Raw genomic sequence first — 13300 nt, forward strand, 5'->3', positions numbered from 1 at the left:
TATCGCTTGACTAGGATCTTCGTTTCAAATTGGTGTGCCGCATCCAGCAGAGCCCTCTGCCTGACCGTGAAGAGGGACAGGAATGTCTTGGCATCCTCCCTCAGCACCGCTCGGTGACCGTCTCCTTCTGGGAGATGGACACTGAGCAGCAAAGGGAGAAGCTCTGCGGGAAGGGTGGCTGTCGAGCAGGGATGCCCTCTCTCTCTTTGCGGAAGGGGAAAATCTGGTCTTTTCATTCAGGAATCCCCTGCCTCAGGCCCTGGAGTTTGAAGTGATGCTCAGTGGCTTTGCACAGAGTAGGAGCGTGATAAGAGCATTTTGTTGCAGTCAGTGTTTTGCTGTCATGGTTAGTTGGGAGATGCTGTGAACACTTCCCCGTGGTAAAATGAGAAAGCTCCTTTCGAGATGTATAAATTACAAATAAATATTCCATATGCTGTAGAACAAATTTAACTCCACTAAACTAAAGGGGTTTATACTGATGTGAGTGAGAGCAGAGTTTAGCCCATAATTCATGTTGTGTATCCCTCAGTACAGCTGTTGGTGCCGTGCCTGGTAGGTCTCTTCCAGACACATGTGGATCTGCAGTCCAGGAGCCTGGCCACCACTCTTCGTATTGCTGTCCTGGCTGCTGTGACAGCCCTGCGGGCTCTGCGGAGCAGCAGGAGAATCAGCCACCTTGGACTTCCCGGCACCAGCTGGGGGCTCTGAGCCCGTCCTACACTCAGAGCTGTTGCTGCGTTGCAGAGGTATCACACCATGGCAAAGCTCAGGCAGAAGGCCTGCGTGGCTACGTGGTTTTAAGCAGTCATTCATATTTAGGTTTGCATTCCTAGTTAAGCCCTGCGTAAGCAAAATTCATGATGCTGGGTAAAAAACAAAGAAAAAGGAAATTTTAGGAGACAGCTGCGCTTTTTTTGCCCTTTTTTTTTCCTCCTCCCTCTTCTAGTTGGCTTCAGCATTAAATATAAGCTGTCTTAATTACCCAGACTGATTGGCTTGTCTTTCCAGTTGCATGATTTTGTTTCAGAGCTGTGCAGATGTTTACAGCTCTTTTTCCTTAGGAAACCTCCAGGAGCCTTATGAATGTGTCAGAGTAGGTGACTGAGCCCTGGGTACAGCTAACATCAGACACTGTCACTTCTGAGATACAGCCCTCGTCCCTGGGGTGAGGGTCTGAGCAGGGGGTCAGTCTGCCCCAAGGCATCTGTTGGGGAAATGTCTTCCAGGAGAGATCTTCAGCTTTGCTCTCTGCAAGCGCAGTGCGGATGCTCTGAGCCCACGGTGCTGCCGGGCTAAGAGGTGATGACAGGGACGGGAGCTTCAGGGGAGTTGCTTTTAGCCCTTCCATCGAGGGCTGAAGGGTACAAAGTGATGTCTAAATCCCCTACACAAGATCTCTTCACTTACAGCTATTTAGCATGTCTAGGAGCCAGTTTTCCAATGAGACTGTGCACGGCTTTGCACCTGAAGGGTTCTGCTGTTAGTTCAGTTTGACCTGCTCTTCAAATCCCCTTTTGTGCGTGTGATAGTATTTCCATAATGCTCCCGAGATTTATGCTATGACATTCCCATTTTTGAAAGTGGAGGCTGCGGACAAGTCATTAAGCGCAGCAAAAAATGCACTAAAAAGGCATTACCCAGGTGCAAGCATGTGATCTGTTACGGGAAGTCTTCACGCAAGTGGTTTAGTGGCCTTTTTAATTAGAAATTCAGAACCTCTTCTTGTGCTTCCTCATAGCTGCTCTGCAGGAGTGGTTCTATAAAAAAATCTGCTTTAGATTAAGCAGCTGAGTTTTTCCCCAGAATGAAGGGAAGGCCACATAGGGATTCCCTTACCCTGAGTATCACTCAGACGGCCGCGCTGCCGTGGTGCAGCCTCCTGGACAGCAGTGCAATAGTCTGCTGGGACTGCAGACGGTGATCCCAGGTATGGTCCTACTCCCAAAGGTCTCACGTGCAGTCCCTCCTCTCTCCTGTTCTATAAATGTTACACTAGAAACTGTGTTGAAGAATAATGAAGGCTTGTTTCTATAGACTTACCTCTTGTAGTTGGGTTCTCTGGTATCAAGTAAGTGCAAGCTCTGGCTGTTTTCCCTGACCTTTAGAGCATACATTGCATCTTTCACAGATGAATGTCTCTCTTTTCTTGCCAGCTGTCTGATTCTTGAGTGTTCCTATGCACTTAGGAATTATGCATTCCTGTGATAGCACATACATTCAAATTTAAGTATTCCAGAAGGTGTGATGATGCCCAAGGCAATTTTCATCGACACCCGTCTGCTTCATCACTCCTATGCATGCAACCTTAAGATGGGATAGTAAAGACCAAAAGGACATTGAAATGAGTTTGAGGTTCAGTGATCTGAAATAGTGCTAAATTAAAAGGAGGACTGCAAAACAGAAATCCTGGGATACATTCAGTCTTCTTGTTTAATGCTCATGGTTGGTGTTTTAAAAAAAATTAAGCCATTCCTTAGTGCAACTTCTGCACGTTACTTGCCGAGGGAAAGGCGGGGGATGAGCCATGTGAAAAGTGCCCAGTTGTTGGTTTATTTATTAAGTGGTGTGTACGAGTAGTGCGCATTGTTATTTAATGAGGGGTACTGCTGTTGCTGGTGGCAGAGCAGCGTAGGGAGATAGAGAGCATGCTTTAAAGAATTGGTACTGTGCCTACTCCTGCCTGGACAGAGTTCTGGAAGAGGGAATGGTTTAACGGGAAGGCCAATGTTGACAGTGATTTCTCAACATTTTAGTTGTCCTTTCTGTGAAATGAAGGTAGAGAGACCTGTTGCCTTTGTGAATGTGCTAGGTCTCCCAATGAACAGCAGCACTATGTGTGAAAGCACTTCAAGGGAGCTATGTACTGTTGTCACTACGTGGGCAAAGAGGACAAGGCATGCTCATGGAGAGGGGAGCTTGCGAACATGGCCGGAGTGCAGAGAGACACAGCAGTGTTTTCTTGAACTCCTTCCAGAGCAACTCCAAGGTGTTTCAGATTGAAAAAGTTCATGAAAGGCAGGACACAGCACACAGGAGTGTCTTGCCTGGCTCACCGGTCTTTCACACCTTTGTCAAAAGGCCCTGTAGGCAAATAAAGCTGAGATCATCTTCAGCAACTCCCACTCCATGGCTTAGAGGAGGTGAGAAGGGGGATCCCAGCAGCTGCATGCAGCCACTGCATCTGCGGGATCCATCAGGCTGTGGGAAGAGGCCTCAGCAGCCCCTGACGGTTGCTGAAGGAAGGACGAAGTCCTGCAAGCCAGGGTTGCTGAGCCCTGCGATCACTGTCAGGCCAGAGACGCAAAACGCAGGTCTAGGGACGGATCTCCCATGGAAACAAAGGACATGGTGTTAGCGTATTTGCTCTAGCTCTTCTTAGTGGCTGCGTGTCCCTGGGCCAGTGGCTGGCTCAGTCCTTACTTTGGGTTTCCTATCCATGAAACTAGGGCAACGCTTCTATTTCACCACAGAGAAAATGCTTATGACCGAGATGGCTGGGTGGGCATCCCCGGGAGACGCCAGGATGACTTTGCTTCTAGCCATCAGAAGTTAGGCAAGACAAACCCCATCCCAAGCGTCTGCTGCATCTGGGCTTCCTGTCCTGGGTCCTGGCTTAGAAGAATGTAGGACAGCAAAAATGTGAGTGGTGGCACAACAGGAGACGGTCTCACACCTCTTGTTCCTCTGATTTTGGAAGGGTACCTTGTGCCATTTTCTGCTCTGTTTACACTTAGGAAATATTTCACTGCTCTCCTCTACTGAATTTTATAAAGGAGGGTCTAGACTATGTTGGCACAAAACCAGTAAACTGTATTTTCCGGCAGAGGATTTCTGTCTCCTTTTCCATGGTCTGTGCTTGTGAGACACCGAGTTTCTGTAAAGCTGACAGTGCGTGGCCTTAGGAGGTCTAAATCATAACCAGGCCTTAACTAGCTGCAGTCCTTTGCAGTTGTGTTTTCTTCCAGGGTGATGAGATTTGATAGAAGTGATTAACCACGTCTGAATTAAATAATTGAAATGAGCAGCTCTGTGTCTGGTTCAGGGGAGCATCTTTGGCCAAAGGAAGCTTTGATTAGCACGTGCGTGGCATTGCAGTCACCTTGTGCAGCAAGTGGTAACAACCACAAGTAGTAAATGCACACAGACCCATTTCATGAATGAAACTCTAACTCATGCTGCATCCAAAGCCGATAAACTGATAAAGCACATAGAGTAGGCAGCCCTTGTGAAAGCAATTATTCTTTCAGTTTAGACCTCCCAGTAAAAGGTTGCTGGGCTTACATTTCCATTTCCTCCTGCTGAGCTTTTCTCCTCTAATTGTAATATCGTAGTGTTAAGCGAGAGCACAGGGCATTTGAAAAGCAGTTGTCATTTAAATCACGCTAGGTAATCACGCTACTTATTTTCTCTGTTAATACCCCGAAGATGGTGGTGAATAGCATTGCCATAAATTCTCATCCAAACCAGCCGCGGGATTTCTGCAGTGAAGCACAGGCTGGAGCAGTGTGTGGTCCTGGGCACAGGAGGTGAGGCTGGGCTGGGTGCAGGCGTGGCAGAGGGACATCTCTGGGGCAGGAATGCCATCTCGTGGCCGTAAATAGCTATTATGTGATTAAATCTATCTCCCATCCCTTCTTACAACTTCCCCATAACACTTCCCCTGTGTATCAGCCATGCTTAGGAAACACTTCATGCTGCCATCAAGCTCTGCGTTTTCTGTATAGCAAAGATCGTCCTTTTTTGGGTTCCTAAAGCTGTGCTGTCGGCCTCGGCAGCTCCTCTTGGCTGCGGTGCCCTGGCAGCCGAGCGACACGGTGCTGGCACAGGAACGGGGTCTGCGGGGACTGCTTGTGAGCCACAAGCAGATCAAGAGCAGACCTTCACAGGCTTTGCTTTGCTGCAGGCTCCGTCAGCTTTACCCTATTCCTTTTGCACCTTGCACGCTCAGACGCAGATGTGATGCTCTCCTAGACATATTTCTGTCTCAGCCGGCAGTCATAGTGTTGCCGTAGCCAGTTTGAGGATGTGGGAGTTGCAGCTCCTGGAGGGAGAGATGGTGCCTTTTATCAGCTGTCTGGTACTGCTGGCTCCATGATGTTAAGCAAGATGGTGTCTGCGTGCATGACACTTACATCGTGTCTCAGAGCCACGGGAACAAAAAATGGACAGTCCATGAAATGCTGGAGGTTGGAAGACATCCTTAGCTGCTGCTAGGAGGAGTCCAGTCCTTAGGGACGTGCTGTCTCTGCTCACCTTTTGGATAACACCGAAGTGCTTTACTAATGGTGCTTTTTTTTAGCAGAGGGAGCGTTATATGCTTGGCAGGAATTAGGACATCATGGGAAACGATGGATTCACTCAGAGAGCCCTTGGGTTATCCCATCAGAGCAGATGTCGGTGCTCCGTGCAAAGACATGGCCTCACTCGGCGTTAGGTAGCTCCAGGGGAAGGCAGGTACAGCCACCGCTGCTGGCCACTGTGTGCGGGGATGCTGCTCGTCAGCCACCTGCACAGTAGCCGCGTCGATGGAAGCAGGTTTTACCGTCGTTATAACGTCTGTGCAGGAAAGTCTAGGAGGAATCAAATCTGTTTGTGCTGTCACTCCCACTTCAACTCAGCTTCTTCCGAGGGGATGGGACTGAAAGGCTGTTCTGTCAGCAGGAAGGGAGGAGAGGAAACAAATGTGAACAAAAATAGGCCGCGTTGTCAATCTGTGTCTGATGACTTTGGTTATCCTGTTCTGAAGGTGAGTAAACACATTGAACTCTTACTGTGGGAGGAATCCCAGAGGAGGCTCAGCAGCTCTTGAGAATCAAGCCCTGTTATGGATGCAAACCATTCTCAATCTGTTTCTACAGGCAGGGTGGAAGGGTACCTTTCTTAGCACCTGAATTGTATTTCCTAGCCTAGGACATTTTCACACCAGCAGAAACATAGAAGGTTCTCTGCATCTATGTATATCCTTTGAGATTTTCATTTCAGATCTTTTTTGCACACCTGCAGCAGTCACCTCCAGCACCTCTCTTTAGCAGCAGAAAGACAGCGGTGCTTTCAGGGCAGGCTTCATTTCATCTGCTTACTGCCTCTAAATTGGGATGCGGCAAACTCTGCTGACTATTAATTAGATCTCTCCTTATTCCAATAGCAGGAGCCCAAGGCAGGAGACATGGGCATATGTACATGGTAGTACAGTCCCCTAAATTTGGGGTTTTCCAGTTGTGATCTGTCTCATGTCTTGGCATCCTCTCCTGCTAGCTAAAGATCAGATCCTTTCTGTGGAGCCCTAGTTCCATTTGAGGCCCTCTGTGGCATGTAAAATCCAAACTCAGTCCCACAAAAACCACCAAACAGATTAAATGACTTGCTATTTTGCTGGTGGATAGCTGCTGCTGGTGGAGGAACCGACACCTCCCATACTTCATCCATAGTGTGATGCACTTGCTGAACGCTGCAGAGCAGGCAGCACGTGCTTTCTTCTTTGTTTGGTGTCTTTACACCCTATTTTGTTTCTGACTACATAATTTTTTATCTTCCAATAATGGTATCTCTTGAGAAGGTGTATTGCCCACGGGGTTATGTTTCTTAGAAGAATTCAGCTGACCTCAATCGAGGTTTGTAGTCCTACCGCAGTAAGTTGCAAACCAGTTCATAACTGCCCCCAGGCCAGCATCCCCAAAACGGCTGTGATTTATGGGCATTCCCCCACTGAAACAGAGTTGTGCATGGAGCTGCACCCCGCGGGTCTCCAGCTGTGTGACCCAGCCTGTGGGTTTTCTTGGAGAGCCTAAAAAAAAGACTGAATTCTTCTGTTGCCTTTGGGTTTTTTTCAAATCCCAAAGACACAAACCAAAAACCCATTATCCATTGCCATTACCCACGAGCGTTGCAAAAAATACATATTTTCCTGAAGGCTTTGGGATGCCCTACTTCTTTTTATTACTGCTTTGTGACCCAGCTGGTGCAGGTGTGGGCACCTGCCTCCGTCACGTGTCGAGGACACGTCCGTGCTGCCGCATCCCCTGCCAGTTCGGTGCCTCACCAACACCGCTCCCGAAGAGGAGCGAGCTGTCTGCTCTCCCAGTGCCTGCTTGTGAAGGGCTCGGCACATGGGCAGCATCGGCTCACCTGCGTTGTTCCTAGAAGTTCACAAATACCCATTTCTGAAAACGAAACGAGCGTTTTCATCCCTGTGGAATTAATGCTGTCCCTGCATCAGGTTTTGCTGTTGAGCTGAGTAAGTCTGTGTGCGCTCCGTTATAATGAACTGCAGCCTCAGAGTGTGGGCAAGGGAAGTTCAGAAAGATCACCAATAACCACAATCTTGGTCGTCGACCTCTATTTCATGTTTTTGAATGGCTGGTATATGTAAAGCATTAGAGAATATAACAAAAAGCTTTCCTGCGTGCTTCTTCAAATACAGTTAACTGTTAAATGCATTTAAAAACCATTTACCTTTCTGCTTGCTGGTATCTCAAGAAATATATAAAAACGAAACACGACTTAACATCACATTAGAGAAACGGGTGTAGCCAACTCCATCAGCTGTGTGAAGTTAGGTTAGCTGGGTGTCTGGTGTGCTGCTTCTCTAACTTCGTTTTTCCCAGTCCTTGAGCTTTGGGCATACATGATTTATGGCCCAAGATTTAGGGCTGCTCCCCAGAAAAGTCTCATCTGGGAGGGGAGGAGTGGCTGAAGAAAGAAACCATCATTTGTTAGGCAGGATTTCTGGAAGAACTAAGTCAAGACTGTACATAGCATTTCCGTGTCCCAGTGGTGAAGTGGGATCGGAGCTCTCCATCCCCAGAGCGGGATCCAGCTCCAGCAGGCACCACAGCCAGGCACCACAGTAAGCCAAGAAACCAAGGCTGATTAAAAGCATCACACCCAGACAAGGTGAAGCAGTGACCCAGCAAAAGGTGACTTTGCTGGCACGTGTTTCCCCAAAGAACAGGCAGTGTCTATCAGGCTGCTGTCTGTGCTGCCCTCCTGATGGGCTTCCCTCCATCAGATGGCTTGCTTTGGAGACTGAACTACGAATACACCAGGAGGGACATAAGCACGCTGGTGTGGGTGCCGGGAGAGAAAAGGTGAGGGATGTGGATGTAGAAAAGCGCACGAAGCACAACCCTTTCCTGCCTGCAGCAGCAGCGCACAAGGGAGGCAGCTGGTCATTGCATTCTCACCAGATCGCACTCTGGCAGCAGAGGACAGCAAGTGAGGTTAAGCTGGCCTTGCAAATTTTGTCCCAGACATGGTCACGTGTATTAAAGGCCTTTCAGATGGACTGCCCTGCCTCCGTATGCAACCAGCTGCAGGAAGGCCCTGGGTGCTGGTTTAGGTGGCCGTGTCCCTGCGGGGACGGAGGCAGCTGCACACCGTGTTCTGCATTCCCAAGGACGTGCTCCTGGCCTGGGAGGGGGCAGGCATGGCTGCTGATTCGCTTACGTTTGAAAAACGATACTGAGCAGTAGTTCAATAAACTAGCGCAAATCTGGCCAACATGCAGGAATATTATTCTGCAAGACTTTTTTACTTAAGTGGTGAACTTGTGGGAACAAGGCAGAAGGGCAGCGTCTCCTGCAGGGAGGTGCTCCCAGGATACTGCTGTGTACATTGAGCGTAATGCACACCTGGAGTGAACCCGCCAAGGGAAGAGCGTAGCTCTCCTTTAATACACATTTTTACTTTTATTTTCTGCTTTTTTAATGTTTATTCCATGCAAGCTGGCAAGCAAACCTGTTTAAATATATCTGGAGACGGAGAAGAGGTGTCCTCTGGCAGTTTTGAAGCCCATGAAAGCTGGTCATAGATCATGCTTAAATGTCAACCCCATCGAAAGCACATCACTCTCCAGCAGCTCCCATGTTAGCCTACTGACAGGCCGAGCTGGTTAGCAGGGCTGATTCATGGCCCAGCAATATAATTCAGTTGCGCTTGTTCATTATTTATAGAAATCACAGGCGTCGATGTTCTGGTCGGATGAAGTTACAAGAGCAATGATGGAAAAAGGTTTTCTGTTTCAAATTAGGCAGGGGCTAAGCAGACTTGCTGGGGACCACAGTACATGAATGAAAGAATTTAATGCATTCTCCTGGGTACTAACATGTATGTTCACTTTTGGGAAGGTCATGGGTGCTAAAGTTTCACTTAGAGGAACTTACACACAAGAGGTGAATAGAAATTACTAAGTCAATGTCTCTCAAGGACAGCTGAGAAAATTGTAGATTAGGCCACATAAGTGGGATATCGTGGAGAAAAACAGCCGGCAATGTGAGGAGACTAGGTGGTCTTACTTGTTTTGTCCATAAGCGGGAAGGGCTGAGTAGCATCAACCTGAAGGTTTGCCAGAAGATCGCCAACGTGTTGCTTGAAACAGCTAACAGCAGCTTGGTCTGAGCAGCCTGGCGCTTGCATCGGCAATGGCATCACTTGCCCTCCATGTGCCAGTTGGGACAGTGCCTGTGAGAGCTCCCAAATGCTCCTTAAATCAGACAGGTGGGCCCATCCTTGGGCCCTAAGGGCCCATCGTGGGCCCTAAGGTGTTCCATGTTAGACAAGCCCATGGAGGTCGTGGGGGACAAGGGTGACCTTCCTCCCTTGTTGTCTACTCACGCCCTGTAGATATGTGTCATTTTATGTCTCATTCAGAAAAAAATCTCAGCGCTTTAGGCTGTTTGGTTAGGAACTGTGATGGCACCTCTAGGTGAATCTGTAGACACAAAGTCTACGGTGATGATCTACTTATTTTGCTTGTAAAAGGTAAAGAAGCGCCAGCATTTGTCAAGTTAGCACCTGGGGCATATCTCATCCTCTGACTCTTTGCAGCCAGAAGAGTTTAGCTGCTCATCCTAAGTCTGATGCCTAACTAGAAACCCTGGAGATGCAAGTAGATCCTACAGATATCACTGGAACAGCACAGATGCGACAAATAGGGCGATAATTCTAGCAAAGTCCTTATGCTTCGCAGCATTTCTTGGCCAGCTCCAGGCTTTGGGATACACTGGGCAATAAGAAATGCTGGCTGATGGTTTCAGGAGGGATTCAGACAGTTACTATGCTCCTAACTGAGAAAGTACTGTCAGGATTTTTCTGCTTGTATCCTTCTTTTCTCTGTGTGTATATATCCTTTTGGCCAGAATGACATTATTTGTCCTTGTTTGCAGATGTGTTATTGCTCTGAAGTGTAAGCATGAGCTCTGTGATATGGGGACAAGGTAGCGTGGCTACTTCATGAGAAGATTTGTCCAGAACAGGTCCCAAGGCACTTTCCCAACAAATAAACTCCTGCAGTGACACCCTGCTTAATTATTAAATATGGAAATGCAACCATTACATTGTTAGTCCCTCAGAAGATCCTAATACCTAACTACTGTCCAGAGCTAATTTTCTGAACAATAATTTAATACACAGCACAGATAAACTGCGTACTTAGATTGAATACAAATGATGTTTCAGTGACATGAATTATGGCCTTATGCTGAGCATCACTATGGCAACTAATGACATCACCGCAGGCTTCAACCTGCACAAAACCCAACTTCTGAGGGTCTCTATTTGTTGGCGCGGATCTTTTCAGAGCTTTTGGGGGTATGAATATGTAAGCACCACAGTGTTGTCAAGGGTTTGCTATGCATGTTTACTGTCATTTGAAACGTTTATTCTCTTTGTGGTTAATGTTGTTCTCATGAAGGAAACCTAATGAAAATTACTGTTTGTATTTGGTTAGTAACATTTGTTGATAACATATGGTCTGGGAATGCTTCAGCAAATAAGAGCTTTTTAATAGTAAACAGAGATATGAGTTCTATAAAGCAGATGCTGTCAAAATACACAGTGTAAGGTTGGATATTTTCTTACTTTTGCCTCTTACCCAAAGCAAGATTATCTTCCTACTTTCCCTGCTGGTGACAATGCAGGTTTTTTAAGAGAGAAAACATGACCTGTGACCTGAAGCTGCAATTAGAAAATAAGGTTGTTTCTTGGTTCTTATGCTTAAAACATTTATTAGGTAGCTGATGGCTCACACATGAAAAAGATACAATATTGAGGGTCTGAATGGACCAGTAGTGCTGTAGGTAATTTATGCCAAACCGCTGGCACTGGTGGCAGTTTGATGCATCATCGTAAAAGATGAAACATGTGGAACAGTGACACCGGGAGAGAAAACTTCAGGGCAAAGCTGATGAAGAAACTTAATCAGTTCGTTAATCAGCTCTGCGCTGAACACGCTCATCTGCTAGGCTCAGTTGGACAAGATTTGCTCAGAGGAGAGCAAAGTGTTGAACCATACTCCTTGGGCTCAGGAAGGAGTAAATTATTTTTCCCGATAACTCTCCAAATGCAAAACCTGCTGTTTGGTATTTATGTTTGAAGAACATCTAGTCGCTGGATTACATGTCATTGGAACCTTTTCCCAGTCATTTCAAGGGAACTGCCTTCCGTCAGCAGAGGATCTAGTTTGAGGACAATGTAAAATGAGAAAGTGTCATTAATAGCGTGAGGGTGAATAGCAGTGATTAGTGAGATGTGGTATAACCTCTCATCTGACTTGCAGTCTTTTAGGTTGCGGTGTGTGTTCCATCACATCACTCGTGCTCATGGCACGCTCTTGCACAAAAAGCACCTTGTCTTTGATTATTCTTTGAGCTTGCTTGTACACTTTGCTTGAGGTTTGAAGTGTGATGAATTTTCAGGGTCTCTGGGAACAACACAGAAATCTAGCTCACAGTGAATTATAAAAAAGACCGAGAAAGAGAACAAAAAAAGAAAAGAAAGCATATTTTCTCTGCTCGTTTCACGTTGGGCCTCTGCCTGATCGGGTGTTCGGGAGCATCCTCCTTGCCGTGGTGCACTCTTCCCCAGTCCCCCCTCTGCCCTGCATCTTTGGCTGAGCTGTTCTCTGCTAACAAGGGCAAGTGCAGTTAAGGAATGCTCTGCTTACCTCTGTCTGGAAGTTTCTGTCTGGCTTTACTTTAATAAGTTTCTAACTTTCTAAGCTGTAGAAACAAACCTTGAAACACAGCTGTGAAGTCTCAAACATAAAAGCATCATGACTTTTTACCCCTTAGTGTAGGAGGTATTTTCTTCTTTGCTACTTTCAAAATTGTTTAAAGCTTACAAATAGGCATTAGTTCAAGTTCTGCTTAATTTTTGTTCTGTGACACTCTTCAGTCTGTGCTTGTTTGCCAGAGGGGAGCGTTTTCCTGTGTCTCAAAAACCTTAGCCCAGGTGAGAAATTTGACGTGCTGCTGTGAGTGGCCCCACTTGTGGAGGCTCTTCATGAGCCTATTTGAAAAGCCGTGGCCCTTAGGATGTTGAACAGACTTGGTGTTTCTTTTCCCTACAATCTCCCTAAATCAAAGCTGACTGCTGTGTAAGGTCCGGGTATCTTTAGGAGAACCCCACGAGGATGCTCACCAGCGCAGCTCGGGTGAGCCCAGGCAGCAGCAGCAGCACGCAGCTCGCTGGGACGGGAACAGGGCCCAGGAGGAAAGTCCCTGAAACAGAGTGCAATGGGCTGTGGCCAAACTGGGGCTCTGTCCTCAAAGCTTCCCCGGGTGTCCAGGGCCAGAGAGGAAAGCTCTAGTGTGACGTGCTCAGGCCCATCACCGGACTTCCCTCCGGCCGGCTGCAGGGCTGCTGCGCTTCCCAGACTCGCGCGGGGAACGTCAGCTACGGGGTGGGCTCCCCTTGTAAGACTTAAAATGGCAAGTTTGGCCATATGTGTCGGCAGACTGTGGCTGGGACCCTGTGCCTGCAGGGTCCCACATGGAATGAGTTCGTGTTCTCTGCGCACTCGGGCAGCTTGTGGTTGCAGGAGCTTGGAGATGTCCTCTAGAAACACGCATGTCTAGAGGGGGGTTCCACATGCTGGGGGTCATTCAGCCTCCATAGCACTGCCTTCCAAGCCACAGGACCAGCCAGGGGATGACTCATGGAGTACAAATAGTAGATGGTGGTCTCGGTTCATTGTGTAGTTGGGAGAGGTGGCCACTTTCTGGCCACTGCTGTCTCATCCCCAAGGAGCCAGAGTCCTCCTCCTAGTCTGAGCAAACTAGGATTACTCCAGGCATAATGGCTTAAACTTAAACCTAGGCTGGGCTGGAGGCCTGGGCTGGGACTCAGAAGAGGACCCAGTTTAAACTGGGGGTTCTTCAGAGAAAGCAAACCTCACTATCAACCTGGAAAGGAGAGGTTAATTAGCCAAGAGAAGAGCGGAGGCATGAGCGATTACAGATGTCCTAGGTGCAGATGTCCTCGATCCTCAACTTCTGTTGTGACTACACAGGCTGTCACT

The 13300-nt window shown here is 47.6% G+C and overlaps 1 protein-coding gene across 21 annotated transcripts in view; it reads left to right on the plus strand.

Annotated features, from left to right (window-relative positions):
* Positions 1-13300, plus strand: part of CADPS (calcium dependent secretion activator) — a 225587-nt gene that overhangs the window by 96146 nt on the left and 116141 nt on the right. The window lies entirely within an intron of this gene.

This window comes from Mycteria americana, chromosome 11 (assembly GCF_035582795.1).
Source record: "Mycteria americana isolate JAX WOST 10 ecotype Jacksonville Zoo and Gardens chromosome 11, USCA_MyAme_1.0, whole genome shotgun sequence".
Classification (NCBI taxonomy): domain Eukaryota; kingdom Metazoa; phylum Chordata; class Aves; order Ciconiiformes; family Ciconiidae; genus Mycteria; species Mycteria americana.